This window comes from Triticum aestivum, chromosome 2D (assembly GCF_018294505.1).
Source record: "Triticum aestivum cultivar Chinese Spring chromosome 2D, IWGSC CS RefSeq v2.1, whole genome shotgun sequence".
Taxonomy (NCBI): Eukaryota; Viridiplantae; Streptophyta; class Magnoliopsida; order Poales; family Poaceae; genus Triticum; species Triticum aestivum.
Genome location: NC_057799.1, coordinates 519400519 through 519418862, shown reverse-complemented (window position 1 = coordinate 519418862; position 18344 = coordinate 519400519). Strand labels below are relative to the sequence as shown.

The window sequence follows — 18344 nt, the reverse complement described above, 5'->3', positions numbered from 1 at the left end:
CATAACCCGGCAGACAATCATAAACCGGCACCAGTCATAACCCGACAGACAATCATAAACCGGCACCAGTCATAACCCGGCAGACAGCGATAACTCGGTTGCCAGGAGTTATGAAGCCCGAGACATTATGAAGCACGAGACGTTATGAAGCCTGAGACGTTATGAAGCCCAAGACGTTATGAAGCCCATGAGAAGAAGTCAGAATAGTTTAAGTCTTAACCCGAGTTGGACTCTACATGTAACCCGCCCCTTCAACATATATAAGGAGGGGCAGGGCTCCCCAAAGAGGGACAAGCAAGAAGAAACAATCTCTAGGGCTAGACACAAAGAACCGGTTTTCCGGCGACTCTCTCGTGATGATAATAAGACCTAGCCTCAAACAGCATGTAGGGTTGTTACCGGATGATGTTTCCCGGGACCCGAAGCTGTCTAAATCCCTGTCTTGTGTTGCGTCTCTCGATTCCGCTCAACCCCTCTCAAGCTACCACATAGATGCGTTGGCCTCACGACTAAGTCCTCACACTAGGACATCTACCGTTTATTTTGCAATCTTTACTTTCCAATCTATATCATAAAAATACCAAAAATATTTATCTTATTATCTCTATCAGATCTCACTTTTGCAAGTGGCCGTGAAGGGATTGACAACCCCTTTATCGCGTTGGTTGCAAGGTTCTTATTTGTTTGTGCATGTACAAGGCGACTTGCGTGTAACCTCCTACTGGATTGATACCTTGGTTCTCAAAAACTGAGGGAAATACTTACGCTACTTTGTTGCATCACCCTTTCCTCTTTAAGGGAAAACCAACGCATGCTCAAGAGGTAGCAGTGACCCACCCGGGCCTGGTGACTTATTGGTGACCCGGCAGGCAGGTCAGAGGAGCGACAAGACCTGGTGGCCCAGAAGGCGGTTCATGGTGGGCCGGCTTAAGAGGAAAGGCATGAGGAATATTTTCCTTACAAAGAAGCAAGACCCGGACTTGTATCCAGCTTGTAATAGAAGATAGACTAGTCCTAATCCTACTAGGACTCCTCATGTAACCCGCCCCTCCAACTTATATAAGGAGGGGCAGGGCACCCCAAGAGGGACAAGTTTTACAAGTTGAGAGAGACAAATCAATAGCTCTCGAGATAGAGGTAGCCAAAGAGCACCCTTGTAATCGTGAGCTCCATGATCAATATCAATGAAGCGGGAGTAGGCTTTTACCTCCACCGTGAGGGGCCGAACCTGAGTAAAAAACCTCCCATCTCTCATCCCACTCAACCCCTCTCAAGCTACTACATAGATGCGTTGGCCTCACGACTAAGTCCTGACACTAAGGACATATGCCGTGACAAATCCACGACAGTTGGCGCCCACCGTGGGGCCTGCACACGGTGGTGTTGAGTTCTTGGAGGGATCTCTTTAGGAATCGAGAAGTTTGCAATTTTTCGGATGAGCCGGTTTGGTAGGGTTTGCATCAACTTCAAGTTCATCAGTCCAGATTTTAGAACTGTGAGATTTAAGGTTCAAAAAAAATTAGGGTTACAACCTGTCTATCGCCGTCGTCGGGCAATCTGCCGATACAAGAGGCCAACAGGAATTTAATCCTCGCGTCATTGTGCAATCAGAGGGACGTGATCAAATTTTCTCGGCGCTGTTGTGCGCGGCCTCTAGCGATCCATCAAGCCATCAAATCACCAATGATCCGAAGCCAGATCGATGTTGGAAGTACCGCGTGCAAGAGATCGAGACCGACAGGAGTTCTGTACGCGTACAAGTCACCGAGTTTGCTGCTCCAACGTCCCATATACTTTTCTACTGTCAATACATTGACCAAGTCCAAGTGCTACTCACGAAAGACAAAAGCTAAGGAGAAAAATTCCATCAGCGGCGGCTAACAGCACCCGTTCACATGGGCTGCTAGCCCCGGTTTTGCTTTGCCTCCGTTTCAAGTGGCCGCCTTGGACTGCTGTATCGAGTTGTCGCCGCGGCCTCACCCGTCGACCGCCCTTGAGCCGCTCCTACCGCCGCCGTTTCTGCAGCCGCGAACGGCTGTCTCCGCTGGCGAGCCGCCCGCCTCCGCTACCACGGCCACGGCCGTGTCCCTGCGACCACATGCCGGCTCGTGCCCGTACTACATGACCAATCACTACCGCGTGGCCGCAGCCCCGTCAAATCGCCGCTGCCGCCTCGCCTTGCCTCTGAGATGTCCTCCATGGTTGCGCCTTGAGCGGTTGAGCCGGGTGCCCGTCTCCTACTACGTTGGCCTCTGTTGTTGCTTCTACCTCTATGAGCCATGTCAAATCGCCACCTGACGCCACCTCCAAGTCGTCGGTTCACTGCGCGAGCCGCCGCCCATTGAGCTGGCCTGGGTGCGTCATGACCTCCCAAGCTGCTGCCTCGCTACAGCAGTCGCCCGAGCGATCTTGCTACAGCCCAAGTCGCCCTGGCCGGTCAAAGTTGCCGCTGACCTCGCATTTGCCTCGAGCCGCTACTGCTCTGAGCCGCTGCCCCCCCCCCCCGGTCACCTCGGGCTACCACCTCGGCCTGCCGGCTCTTGCACCATCAGTGAGCTGCCCCTGCCATCGCCTCCGTCCCGCATGGCCACTGACCCGTCGGTCCCTGAGTCGCCGAGCGCCTCAAATTGCCCCGCTGACCCGCCGGCTGGAACAAGTCGCTGAACACCTCCGCCGAGCACCTGCGCTCGCATCTGAAGATGAGTTTTCTTCAGTATTATTTGGAAGTGCAAGATGAGTTTTACTAGCTACACTCAATCCATGATCGCTCTGAAGGATTGGAAAAGGAACAAAATAGCGTGACTGCCTGAAGTTTCCGCCAGAGGCGCTGCCGTCATACGCATCATTATGTTCTATGAAACAATGGGACCCTGGTTATTGCGGTCGTAAGGGCGGGTGGAGTAGTACAAAACAAAGCTTACCATCGTCACTCTCTTCAAAAAATGATGTACACATACTGCGAGGGAGATCCAGGACGCTATAACTGTGGCTGTCCTTGATATCCAATCCTCTTCTGTGAAAAGTAAAAGCAAAACCAGAGGGAGTACAAGTAAGAGCATCTCCAGACGCGCCCCCAACAGGCCCTCCCCAAGCGAATTTTTAGCGCCGGCGGACGAAAATCGGCCTAGTCGCGCCCCCAGGAGTCAGTTTTTTGCCAGGTTGGGCCGAAATAACAGCCGGCGCACCCGACCCGAACCCGGCGTGCTGGGGGCGCCTAGGGGCGCCGTCACATGCGAAAAGGGGCGTGGGGCCGCTCCGTCGGCGAGAGGAGGGCCTTTTCCCGCCATTTCTTCCCGCTTCCCCCCGGCTTCCCTCCCGTTCTCTCCATTCCTCCCGCCACTCTCCTCCTCCTCCCCTCCCAGCCGGCCGCCATGCCGCCAAAGAAGTACGTGTTCCCCCGCGCCGCGACGGGTGCGACTGCCGTCGTCGCCTAGCCGAAGCAAAGGAAGCCGAGGGCGCCACCGTCCAAGCCCCTGGGCATGTCCAACGCCGACTGGACAGGAGAAGTTCAGTGTCGGGAGGCTGTCACCACCAACCGGCGGAATAGGGCCAACGCCAAGAAGGCCCGGGACAGCGCGGCGCGGCTCGCGGCTGCGGCGGTGGCGGAGCGGTCGGCCGAACAAGCCGATGCGACTCGCGTGGGGATGATGAACCCGCCCGGCGGCCACGGCCCGCACGCACCCTGGAGCCAGCAAAGCGTCGGTTCTCCGGCCGGCTTCTCGTCGTCGCTGCAACCCTGGGGCTGCACGATGTCGCCGGGCTACGCCGACGGTGACGCGCACGGCGGGTTCAACCCCTACATCACCTTCCCCCATGGTCACCCGGCCCAGCGCACGCCCTCGCCTACCTTCGCCGGCGTACAGTACCCCCGTACAACTACTCCCTACTGGTGTACGCATCCTCCCCCGACACCCCCTCTCCGCCGTGGCGTGCTGCCCTTCTCTCAAGCCTCCACGTCGCATCTCGGTGACACTGACGCAACCGAAGCCGACATGGACGACATCATCACGGCCGGCTCGGCCGCCGCCGCCGCGTCCCCCGGGTTTACTACCCAGGACGACAGCATGGACCTCAACCGTGACATGGATGGCGAGGGCAAGGAGGAGCCGGAGCCGGAGGAGGAGGAGGAGGAACTGGCGCCTTCTCGGGCGAGGAAACGGAAGAAGAAGAAGGGGGCGGCCAGGACCGTCGAGCCGCGCATCAAGTGGACGTCCAAGGAGGACGAGTGCCTCGCCGAAGCGTGGAAAGTCGTCTGCCTTGACCCGATCACCGGCATGAACCAGATCATCGAGACGTATTGGGACCACATCAAGGCCGAGTTCGACGAGCGCAAACTCGTCGACCCCTACTTCAAAGGCATGTACATGCAGCGCGGGGCGAAGGCAATGGCGAACCATTGGGGGCTCATCCAATCGACGTGTAACAAATGGCATGGGATCATCGAGGAGATCGCGGCTCGCCCAGAGAGCGGCACCAGCATCGAAGATCAGGTATGGCACGCCGGCCTATCCCTTTTACTTTTCGCCGGGCACGCGCCGCTCACTGATAGTTCCTCAGCGCAGCTGGTGCGGATGTTCGGCATGTTTCGGTAGGACAGCAGCGACCAAGATTTCAAGTACCTCCACGTCTTCAAATGGATCGAGAAGTGCGACAAGTGGGCGGATGTCCGGCGCACCCTCGCCAAGGCCAAGGAGACCTACAAGCCGGACGCGCCGACGCCAGGCGCGGGTGACGGGCCCCCCGAAGGCAACAAAGGGGCCAAGAAGGGGAAACACGCCGACTCGGCAACGGCACGGGTGCAGGAGTCCATTGAGCATAGCCTCGGCGACGCGCAGGCCCGGGCCGCCCTACGTGAAGAGAAGAGCGAGGCGCGGTGGTCGGCATTGATGATGAACAGCACCGTCAAACTCGACCTACTCCGGACCAACGTCGCCGCAAAGAAGAGGAACACCGACCTGGCTTTCCTGCTGGGCAGGGCGGACATGCTCCAGAGCAACGACGAGCAGGTCAAGGCATGGTACCTGGCGGAGCGCGGCCTCATCCTGAACCAGTTGCCGTCAACTCCCATGCCCACGCCAACGCCGCCACCAAGCCCGAGCGATGATGCCTCCACGATGCCCAGCAGCACAGACGCCGCGCTAACGCCGCCCAGCACAGAAGCACGTCCGACACCGCCAAGCCCGCGCATGCCGACTCCGCCGACGCAAGAGGCCGACCCCGCCGTGTGATGCCTTGCCCACGCGTCCTTTTTTGTATGATGAACTTTTCATCCGATCGCCGAACTGTGATGATCGCCGAACTGGGCCGCTGATCGCCGGACTTGCGGCGTTTTTTGTGAGCTGGAGTGGCCAAGTTTGAATATGCCGCGACTTGGGGGGCGGCGCCTGGGGGCATGGTTGGGAGCTAGATCGCCCCCAACGGCTAATCTAGCGTCGGCTCGCCCCCAGGCGGCTCTTTTTCGGCGCCCTAGGGGGGCCAACGGCTGGAGATGCTCTAAGTGCACAATGCAATTATGCATATAATGTAGAGAAAGCTCTCCTAGCCTGCAAGTAAAAACGACCAGGTGATATCCGTCCGGTTTATTTCAGAACATATTAATATTTGTGTGAACAATTACTTTGGCTTGCGATACTTTTTGATGCAGGACAATTGTTCATTACAAATGAGGTGTTATATTGCAGGTACAGAGCACGCGATAGCAACACTCTGCATCGGCGTTTCGTCCGTGTCATACCACCCGGTGAATGAACGTGCGCAAGTCGCCGTCCTCTGTGGCCCGGTTTACATCAACTCGCCCGTCCACGCGGCTGACCGCGCCTGCGATTGACTCGGCCATCAGCACCGGCTTACAATGCCGCGGCCGACTCATCTATCTGCTCCCGCGGTCGACTCGCCCGTGATTAACTTCAGCTTCACCATGGACAAATTGTCTACTGCAAAGGTGACGGTCATGTCACGGAGTTTTTTGAATGACTCATACCGGGAGTATGCAACAAGTATTGTGAGGATCATCAACTCGCCTCATGCTTCTGGTTTACATAAATTCCAGCGTTCTGTTGTTCAGCTATATGCCGGTTTATATCATGGTCAAGTATGGGGAATCTCAAGCCAACTCCTCGAGTCGTCTTAAGACTCGGGGGCTACAATGACACGACTCGGTAAATGTTGCCAGTTTAAGTAGATTCAAGAACTCCGGGTCATTGGAGGGAAGATAGCCCGGTCCCGGAGGCTACTGCCATACTGATGAAAATTTAAGGGCCGTCAGAAAATTTCCGGCTTAAAAGAAAAGATTCTGGTTCAATATCCGGTTCAAGGGAAATCTCTCTCCCACAATGTTTTGAGCTCTCACTATCATGTTCAACATCCGGTTCAAGGAGAATTCATCTCTCGCAAGTTCGAGTTCTCAGAAAAATTAAAGGTTGCCAAAGAGAACTTGTTGCAGTGCGCAGTTCAAACATGGGCATCCTGCCTTATGGGCTCATCTTATTGGTCACTTGGGGGCTTCCTGCTCATTGAGTATAGCTGTAGCTATCCTCTTGATCCGGCTTGGACGCCTTGTTACAAATAACATGGGGGCTTCCTGCTCATTGAGCATAGCTATGACTACCCTTTGATCCGGCTTATATGACTTGTTGCAGACAACTTGGGGTTTTGTATGCCTAAGTTAAAAAGTTGCCAAAGAGAACTTGCTACAATGTGCAGTTCAAACATAGGTAACCTACCTTAATGGTTTATTATAGGTCACTTGGGGGCTTCCTGTTCATTGAGCATAGCTATATTTTCCTTTTGATCAGCTTGGATGCCAGGTGTATTCACCAAAAATCCGGGTTATCCTGCCTTTGTATGTCTGCCACTCCGCCCAGGTAATCCTGGAATGACCCGTTGTAGTTTTGACAGTAAATCTTATGAAGACCCTGAACTTGTCAAAGTTAAAACAGTAATTGGTCATCTGTGGCCTGGCTTACAGGTTTGAATAAAGGATTAACTCAGTGGTTGTGTGGCCCTTGAACAACACTTGATATTGAGGCTTGGCGGCCTATGAAGGCCTTGTTTTTTCTGATTTGTTATTTTTTATGAACATTGTTTTGGTTCATATTCTTATACCATATTGGCATATGGTTTAAAATTGATTCAGGACATGTAGCTTTAATCCTTATGACTCATATTTGAGTATATCTGGGGTTTTGACAACCCGGACTGGCTTTGGGCGATAAGTCGCCAGTTTGATTGTGCACTTGGAGCTATGCGCTCTAAGTTTCTGGGCTGTTACCCTTACTGCACATGGCGTTGTAAGCCGGCAGTATGAACTGATATCACAGGCCATGTAGCCTTGATTATCTGACTCATCATTGAGCATCTTTGGGTTTGCTAACCCGCCCTGGCTATGGACTTTAAGTCGCCAGAATACTTTGGATTGCGTAATTGGAATTATGCGCTTATAAATCATTGGATTGTTACCATCACTGGATGTGGCGATGTAAGCCGGCAATTTAAGCCAATTCTCTAGGTATGTTCTAAATTGTTGGATGAATATGCGAGGTTTGATAACCCGCCCTGGTTTTGGACATTAAGTTGCCAGCATATTTTGGATTGCGCCATTGAAATCATGTGCTTATAAATCATTGGATTGTTACCTTCACTACATATGGCGATGTAAACCGGCAGTATAAGTTAATTCTACGGGTATGTTTTCCTGGTTATATAAATATGTGAGGTTTGATAACCCGCCCTGGCTTTTTATGTTAAGTCGCCAGTATGTTTAGGTTTGAATGGCCTTGCTTAGTCTTTTCAGTAATTATATAAGACTATATTGGGTTGTCACTCGCCCTGGCTTTGGATGTTAAGTCGCTAGGGCATATGTTGTTTAAACTTTGTGTAGGACATGCAGAGCTTTACACATAAGTAAGAATACTTCTATTGTTCATATGAATCATTGCGTTTAAACCCATCATCTGGCCTTCTGAAGATATTGCCAGGTTACCCAGCTCCGGGTTATATTGCTCAATATTGAGTTTATTGAGGCTATGAGCCGCCAAAGTGATCTTTTCAAACACTGGACATGACTATGAGCCGCCATGGATGGGGTTATCAATTCCTGAATTTTTGCAAAGGTTATAAGCCGCCGGATTGCATCCTGGAGTACAATGGATGCGCATTAAGTCGCTATCAGCCAAGAGCCGCCGAGTATTTAAACTCTGGATTTACTTGTCAACACATAAGGTATTCAAATCTTTAATAGCCAAACTTGGCTGGATTCTCATCATGATATTGAATGATTGAGGTTTTCATACTGGATTATATTATTCAAATCATGAAAAGCCAACATGGCTGGGTTTTTATTATGGTTATCAATAACCAGTATTATGATTGAGGTTTTCGAAGTCGCTTCAGCGCAATGGCTATTATTTCTTTATCAATGGATATGATTTATTCTACAATGGAAGGAATAGTCCTAAGTCGTTGTAGGCATACGACCCGACACTTGGGGGCTACATTATTTAAATCATGATTATGTCAAATATGGAAATCCCATGTCATTGCAAGCATGCACCATGACACTTGGGGGCTAATGCAAAGTCATTTTTAACTCGCCTTATTGAAGACCCGACCCATCACATAGTGATGAGCTGGCCCTTGGGGGCTACCCATTGCTCCTGTCAAAAATTCAAAGTACACAAGCCTTAATTCATTATATTGAAGGGTCTATTGCTCAGTTGGTAGAGCACAAGGTTCTTAACCTTGTGGTCGTGGGTTCAAGCCCCACTATAGAGGCTACATCATATGATGTTAATTTCAATGAAGTATATATAAAGTCCCAGCTCAGTATTATCTTACTGAGCCGGCCCTTGGGGGCTACACGTTGCTGCTCAAGTCTACATGATCATATCTACAAAGTCCCTGCTCATTATTGCATAATGACCCAGCACTTGGGGGCTACACATGGGAAGTACAAAATGGTCAGTTTATGATTGGTGACCTACATGAACAAACCCGATTTCTGCAAAGTTACAGTATTTATATTGAAGAAAATCTTAAGCTGTTACTACGCTCCCTTCTTAAGACTTGGGGGCTACAAGTGATATGCATATAAGGGAGGTACACTTTCAAGCTTGATGTTAGCAACAATTATGACCCGGTGCTATCAATATTTACAAACCGGCAATTTTGGCAAGGATAAACCAGGCAAGTTCTACATCCTCAAGCCGGCTGAAAATCAGATGAGTATTTGAAGCCCAATATTTTTGTTAAGCATTGGGAGCTGAATCAAATGAATTATTCTTCACAATATTTTTCTGTAAGAAACCAATGTCAGCAAATTGATTATGAAGCTGGCCTATTGACCCAGACTTTCTGGAAGAAGGAAATGACAAGGACTTAAGGATGATCAGGTGCCGGCTTACAAGAATTTTTAACCCAGAGCACAACCTGTCAAATTTGATCTTGTGTTTATTTTGCAGGATCAGTTTAACATGGATAAATCCAAATTAAACTAGTGGCTAATGTCGGGGATATACCCCGCGGTATGACCCGGCCGGAAGTATGACCCGGCCGGACTTGGCGACTCACTAGTGACCCGCCCTGACTTGGTGATTCACCAGTGACCAACCCGGATCTCTCCACTCACTGATGACCCAGCCGGGCCTGGTGACTTATTGGTGACCCGGCAGGTAGGTCAGAGGAGCGACAAGACCCGGTGGCCCAGAAGGCGGTTCATGGTGGGCCGGCTTAAGAGGAAAGGCATGAGGAATATTTTCCTTACAAGGAAGCAAGACCCGGACTTGTATCTGGCTTGTAATAGAAGATAGACTAGTCCTAATCCTACTAGGACTCCTCATGTAACCCGCCCCTCCAACTTATATAAGGAGGGGCAGGACACCCCAAGAGGGACAAGTTTTACAAGTTGAGAGAGACAAATCAATAGCTCTCGAGATAGAGGTAGCCAAAGAGCACCCTTGTAATCATGAGCTCCATGATCAATATCAATGAAGCAGCAGTAGGCTTTTACCTCCACCATGAGGGGCCGAACCTGGGTAAATACCTCGCATCTCTCGTCCCACTCAACCCCTCTCAAGCTACTACATAGATGTGTTGGTCTCACGACTAAGTCCTGACACTAAGGACATCTGCCGTGACAAATCCATGACAAGTAGGGTATTTTATCTTCCCACACAAGACTTCAACATCTCTAACAATCCCAATTGGTGATATAGTATCTCTGTTGGCAAGCTTAATAGTAACATCAATATCTTCTATCTCAGCAGGTGCAATATCACTCATAATTTCTTCATATAGTGTATAAGGAATTGCACTCACACTAGCACCCACATCACATAAGCCATGATAACAATGATCTCCAATTTTTAACGGAAACAACAGGCATGCCAACAACAGGTCTATGTTTATCTTTAGTACCAGGTTTAGCAATTCTAGCAGCTTCATCACAGAAATAAATAACATGCCCTTCAATATTACCAACCAAGAGATCTTTAACGATAGCAATAGTAGGTTCAACTTTAATTTGCTCAGGGGGTGTAGGTGTTCTAGTATAACTCTTATGAACCATAGTTGAAGCTTTAGCATGATCATTTATTCTAACAGGAAAAGGTGGTTTCTCAATATAAGCAGTAGGAACAATAGGATCAACATTATAAGTAATAGTTTCTTCTTTAACTTTAATAGGTTCTAATACTTTAACTTCAATAGGAGGAGGATATTTAAACCACTTCTCCTTAGGGAGATCAACATGAGTAGCAAATGATTCACAGAAAGAAGCTACTATCTCAGAGCCAAGTCCATATTTAGTGTTAAAATCACGAAAAGCATCGGTATCCATAAAAGATTTAACACAATCAAACTTAAGGTTTATACCTGACTCATTACCTTCGTCGAGTTCCCAATCTTCAGAGTTCCATTTAATTCTTTCCTATAAATCCCATTTGAATTCAATATCCTTCTTCATAAAAGAACCGGTACAAGAAGTATCGAGCATGGATCGATCATTATGAGAAAGCCGAGCATAAAATTTTTGAATAATAATTTCTCTTGAGAGCTCATGATTGGGGCATGAATATAACATTGACTTAATCCTCCCCCAAGCTTGAGCGATACTTTATCCTTCACAAGGCCAAAAATTATATATATATAATTCTGATCACGATGAACCAGATGCATAGGATAAAACTTCTGATGAAATTCCAATTTCAATCGGTTGTAGTTCCATGATCCAGTATCATCACATAGCCTATACCATATCAATGGCTTTCCCTTCAAAGATAAAGGGAAGACTTTCTTCTTGAAAACATCCTCGGGCATACCTGCAAGCTTAAATAATCCACAAACTTCATCCACATAGATTAGGTGCATATCAAGATGTAATGTTCCATCTCCTGCATAAGGATTAACTAGCAGTTTCTCTATCATACCCGAAGGAATTTCCTAATAAATATTTTCAATAGGTGCAGTAGGTTGAGGAGCAACTCTTTGCTCTTCCGGTCGAGGTGAAGATACCCCGAACAAGCCCCTCAAAGGATTATTGTCCATAGTAACAAGTGACAGTAAATTTCAGCACACTATATAAATGTTTCCTTACCAAATTCCACTTACCAAAGGCGCTTCACTCCCTGGCAACGGCGCTAGAAAAGATTCTTGATGACTCACAAGTATAGGGGATCTATCATAGTCCTTTCGATAAGTAAGAGTGTCGAACCCAATGAGGATCTGAAGGAAATGACAAGCAATTTTCAGCAAGGTATTCTCTGCAAGCACTAAAATTAATGGTAACAGATAGTTGTGTGATAAGATAATTCCTAACGGGTAACAAGTAACAAAAGTAAACAAGGTGCAGCAAGGTGGCCCAATCCTTTTTGTGGCAAAGGACAAGCCTAGACGAATTCTTATATAAAGCAAAGCACTCCCGAGGACACATGGGAATTGTTGTCAAGTTAGTTTTCATCATGCTCATATGTGATGTCTACTACGCAACTTTATTCTTGTAGACTCGTGTTGGGCCTCCAAGCACAGAGTTTTGTAGGACAATGGCAATTTTCCCTCAAGTGGATGACCTAAGGTTTATCAATCTGTGGGAGGTGTAGGATGAAGATGGTCTCTCTCAAACAACCCTGCAACCAAATAACAAAAAGTCTCTTGTGTCCCCAAAACACCAAATACAATGGTAAACTGTATAGGTGCACTAGTTCGGCGAAGAGATGGTGATACAAGTGTAATATGGATAGTAGATATTGATTTTTGTAATAAGAACAATAAGAAACAGCAAGGTGGCAATTGATAAAATGGAGCACAAACGGTATTGCAATGCTTAAAAATGAGGCCTAGGGTTCGTACTTTCACTAGTGCAATCTCTCAACAATGCTAATATAATTGGATCATATAACCATCCCTCAACGTGTGATGAAGAATCACTCCAAAGTTCCTATCTAGTGGAGAACATATGAAGAACTTGTTTGTAGGGTACGAAACCACCTCGAAGCTATTCTTTCCGATCGATCTATCCAAGAGTTCGTACTAAAATAACACCAAATAATTTCAAATTCATAATACTCAATCCAACACAAAGAACCTCAAAGAGTGCCCCAAGATTTCTACCGGAGAAACCAAGACAAGAACGTGCATCAACCCCTATGCATAGATTACCCCAATGTCACCTCGGGAATCCGCGAGTTGAGTGCCAAAACATATATCAAGTGAATCAATATGATACCCCATTGTCACCACGAATATTCATATGCAAGACATATATCAAGTGCTCTCAAATCCATAAAAGTATTCAATCCGATAAAACGAAATCTCAAAGGGAAAACTCAATTCACAACAAGATAGAGAGGGGAAAACAACATATGATCCGACTATATTAATAAAGCCTGCGATGCCTCAAGATCGTGCCATCTCAAGAACACGAGAGAGAGAATAAACACATAGCTACTGGTACAAACCCTCAGCCCCGAGGGTGGACTACTCCCTCTTCATTACGGTGGCCGCCGGGATGATGAAGATGGCCACCAGTGATGATTTCCCCCTCCGGCGGAGTGCCGGAACAGGTTCTAGATTGGTTTCGGTGGCTACAAAGGCCTGCGGCGGCGAAACTTCTAATCTAGGTTAAACCCGAGGGTTTTTGGAATATTTGGCAATTTATAGGGCGAAGAGGCGGTGCGGGAGGCCACCGAGGTGGGCACAACCCACCTAGGCGCGCCTGGGCCCCCAGGCGCGCCTTGGTGGGTTGTGTCCCCCTCGGGGCACCCCCCAGGTGCTGCTCTGGCCCATTGGATGTCTTCTGGGCCATAAAAAATCCACAAAAAGTTTCACTGCGTTTGGACTCCATTTGGTATTGATTTTCTGCGATGTAAAAAACAAGTAAAAACAGCAACTGGCACTGGGCACTATGTCAATAGGTTAGTCCCAAAAAATGATATAAAGTTGCTATAAAATGATTGTAAAACATCCAAGAATGATAATATAACAGCGTGAATACTTCAGAAATTATGGATACGTTGGAGACGTATCAGCATCCCCAAGCTTAATTCCTACTCGTCCTCGAGTAGGTAAATGATAAAAGAAATAATTTATGAAGTGTGAATGCTAGCAAAGTGCACAAGTTTGATCAATGACAATTTCAATCACTTTTCCTAGCATCATAGCAACAATTCTTTCCTAATAGACTTCTCATGTTAAAGTAGCAACCAATTCACATGTTAAGGTTCAAACAACGAATTCTCTTGAAACTCAACAACCTATGTTCTCAGTCACCAAGCAATTGTAATTCAACTTATTCAACAGAGTTTAAGTAAGAGCTCCACATACTCAACCATCATATAGTCTTCTATGATTGCTAACACTCACCGCATACACATGAGCAAAACGTTTCAACCGGACACACGGAAGGATAGGGGCTTATAATTTCGCCTCCCAACATATTCACCTCAAGGGTGATGTCAACAATAATAACTCATGCTGCCCATATCCAACTGGATATATGTGCCTAGATCTTTCCTCACCACATGATTCTTGCCCAAATATAATAATAAAAAGGAATAGAGAGAAAAACTTTGACTCTTTGCATAAAAGTAAATACTGAAAAGTAAAAGATCGGCCCTTCGCAGAGGGAAGCAGAGGTTGCCATGTGCTTTTTATTTGGATGCCCAAGATCTTAATGTAAAGGAATGTCACGTTATATTGCCCCTTATGATAGCAACCTTTATTATGCAGTCCGTCGCTTTTATTATTTTGCCAACACAAGTTCGTACAACGCTCAATTTTCCCTTACATCAAAATGTCAAACATATTTAGGGACAATTTTTATTGCCTTATTGCACCGATGACAACTTACTTGAGGGATCTTGCTCAATCCTTAGGTAGGTATGGTGGACTCTTGAAGATAAGATTTGGGTTTAAGGGTTTTTGGATGCACAAGTAGTATCTCCACTTGGTGTGGAATTTTTGGCTAGCAAAGATGGGGGCAAGCACCACATGTTGAAGGATCTCTGACAATATAACTTCTATGTGAATATGAACAAACATATACCATTACGTTATCTTCCTTGTCCAACATCAACAATTTTGGCATATAATATTTTGATGGGGGCTCACAATCACAAAAGATTTCCAAGATAGTGTATTTGCATGTGAAAGTTCTCTTCCTTCTACTAATCATTCATGAATTGCTTGTATGACCAATATTGTGATTGTCAAGCTTAAAACGATTTCACTTACTAAACCCAATGTGAAGCTACCACTAGGCATGATATAATTTCAACTTCATGATTTTCAATTCATTCAACAATTTACTCATAGGATATAAGTGAAGCACAAGAGTAAATGAAAAGCTACTCCAAAAAGATATAGGTGAAGATCATGCGAGTAGTTAAGTAAATGGGTAGCTAATTGAGGACTCTCTCTTATTAAAAATTTCAGATCTAAGAATTTTATTAAAACAGTAAGCAAAACAAAATAAAATGACATTCCAACCATAGCACACATCATGTGAAGAAGCAAAAACTTAGGATCAACCGATACTAACCGATAATTGTTGATGAAGAAAGGTGGGATGCCTACCGGGGCATCCCCAAGCTTAGATGCTTGAGACTTCTTGAAATATTATCTTGGGATGCCTTGGGCATCCCCAAGCTTGAGATTTTGTGTCTCCTTAATTCCTTTTATATCACGGTTTCCCTAAATCTTAAAAACTTCATCCACACAAAACTCAACAAGAACTCGTGAGATAAGTTACTATAAACCAATGCAAAAACCTTATCATTCTCTACTGTAGCGAATCACTAAAATTAGTATTCAACATTGCATACTAAATGCCTCTGCATATTTAATACTCCTACCCTCAAATAGAATCATTAAACAAGCAAACATATGCAAACAATGCAAACATAACAGCAATCTGCCAAAACAGTACAGTCTGTAAAGAATGCAAGAGTATCAATACTTATTGAACTCCAAAAAATATGAAAATTACCACACTTTAGAAAATTTATCAGAGCTTATTGTGCAAAAAGTTTCAACATTTATCACATACTGACTTTTCTCGGGAATTTTTGCAACATCGATAAACTTTCTGTTTTGAAACAGCAACACATAGAATTGCAAAATAAGCATGGTAAAGGCTATCCTTGGCATTTTTATTAAAAGAAAGATGCAAAATATTATTCTAAATAACAGAAAGAAAATCCTAAAAAAATAAAATGACGCTCCAAGTAAAACTCATATCATGTGCCGAATGAAAACATAGCTCCAAGTGAGGTTGCCGATAATGTCGAAGACGAAAGAGGGGATGCCTTCCGGGGCATCCCCAAGCTTAGTTGCTTGGATCTTCCTTGAATATTACCTTGGGGTGCCTTGGTAATCCCCAAGATTAGGTTATTGTCACTCCTTATTCTCCTCGTATCGATATCTCACCCAAAACTTGAAAACTTCAATCACACAAAACTTAACAAAACTTCGTGAGATAGGTTAGTATGATAAAGAGCAAACCACTCACTTTTGGTACTGCCAAAGACAAGATTCATAATTGTTATAACACAATGCTTACTATACCATATCATTTCCATAATTTATATTGAGCAATATAAGCCATAGAAACTAGAAATCAAGCAAACTATGCATTGAAAGCAGAATCTGTCAAAAACAGAACAGTCTGTAGTAATCTGTACTCCAACCATACTTCGGCTACTCCAAAAATTCAGAAAAATTAGTACAACGTAGGGAATTTGTATATCTAACACCTATAAAAACTTCAGATCAAAAGCGCATTCCAGTGAATTTTTAAAATTCCTGGACTGAGCGCGAAAGGTTCGGTTTTTGGACAGAATCAAGTCAACTATCATCCACACTATCCCAAAGGCTTCACTTGGCACTTTATTGAAACAAAAGCAATAAAACATGATCACTACAGTAGCATAATCATGTGAACACACAAAAACAGTAGGTAAAAGTGTTGGGTTGTCTCCCAACAAGCACTTTTCTTTATTGCCTTTTAGCTAGGCATGATGAGTTCAATGATGCTCGCATAAAAGATACGAATTGAAATATAACAAGAGCATCATGAATCGTAAGTTCCTCTCTCATAATAATTTTTAGTAGCATCATGAATAGATTTATCAATATAACCATCACATAAAGCATTCTTTTCATGATCTAAAGGCATGGAAAATTTATTACTCTCCATATAAGCAATTTTATCCTCATTCACAATAGTGGGAGTATCATATGAAACTCGAATACTAAAAATTGTTTCCAAATTAAAAGAGTAATGATCAGTAAAAGGATATTCAAAATTATGGCAATAATTATCACTACTTTTTATAACATAAGTATCATCACAATAATCATCATAAGTAGCAACTTTGTTCTCATCATAGATAGGAGGCATGCAATCATCATAGCAAATTTGATCATTCAAAGTAGGGGGACAAAAAATATCATCTTCATCAAACATAGCATCCCCAAGCTTATGGCTTTGCATATCATTAGCATCATGGATATTCAAAGAATTCATACTAAAATATTGTAATCATGTTCATCATACATGCCAATCATTTTATTGAATTCTTTTTCTATCAGTTGAGCACAATTTTCCATTCCATCATTTTCACGAAAGACATTATAAAGATGAATAATATGATGCCACCTCAATTCCATTTTTTGTAGTTTTCTTTTATAAACGAAACTAGTGATAAAACAAGAAACTAAAAGATTCAATTGCAAGATCTAAAGATATACCTTATGCACTCACCTCTCCAGCAACAGCGCCAGAAAAGAGCTTGATGTCTACGATGCAACTTTATTCTTGTAGACTCGTGTTGGGCCTCCAAGCGCAGAGTTTTGTAGGACAATGGAAATTTTCCCTCAAGTGGGTGACCTAAGGTTTATCAATCTGTGGGAGGTGTAGGATGAAGATGGTCTCTCTCAAACAACCCTGCAACCAAATAACAAAAAGTCTCTTGTGTCCCCAACACACTAAATACAATGGTAAGTATAGGTGCACTAGTTCGGCGAAGAGATGGTGATACAAGTGTAATATGGATAGTAGATATTGATTTTTGTAATAAGAACAATAAAAAAGCAAGGTGGCAATTGATAAAACGGGGCACAAATGGTATTGCAATGCTTGAAAATGAGGCCTAGGGTCCGTACTTTCACTAGTGCAATCTCTCAACAATGCTAATATAATTGGATCATATAACCATCCCTCAACGTGTGATGAAGAATCACTCCAAAGTTCCTATCTAGTGGAGAACATAAGAATAAATTGTTTGTAGGGTACGAAACCACCTCGAAGCTATTCTTTCCGATCGATCTATCCAAGAGTTTGTACTAATCCAACACAAAGAACCTCAAAGAGTGCCCCAAGATTTCTACCGGAGAAACAAAGACAAGAACGTGCATCAACCCCTATGCATAGATTACCCCAATGTCACCTCGGGAATCCGCGAGTTGAGTGCCAAAACATATACAAGTGAATCAATAAGATACCCCATTGTCACCACGAGTATATGCAAGACATATATCAAGTGCTCTCAAATCCATAAAAGTATTCAATCGATAAAACGAAATCTCAAAGGGAAAACTCAATTCACAACAAGATAGAGAGGGGAAACACCATATGATCCAACTATATTAACAAAGCTCGCGATACATCAAGATCGTGCCATCTCAAGAACATGAGAGATAGAGAGATTAAACACATAGCTACTAGTACAAACCCTGAGCCCCGAGGGTGGACTACTACCTCTTCATCATGGTGGTCACCGGGATGATGAAGATGGCCACCGGTGATGATTTCCGCCTCCGGCGGAGTGCCAGAACGGGATCTAGATTCGTTT

The 18344-nt window shown here is 45.2% G+C and overlaps 1 non-coding gene across 1 annotated transcript; it reads left to right on the top strand.

The window, feature by feature from the left end:
• The first annotated feature begins 8703 nt into the window (after nt 1–8703).
• Nucleotides 8704–8772, top strand: TRNAK-CUU (transfer RNA lysine (anticodon CUU)). The gene has a single exon. It is a non-coding gene; the product is annotated as a tRNA-Lys (tRNA).
• Nucleotides 8773–18344: the final 9572 nt, after the last annotated feature.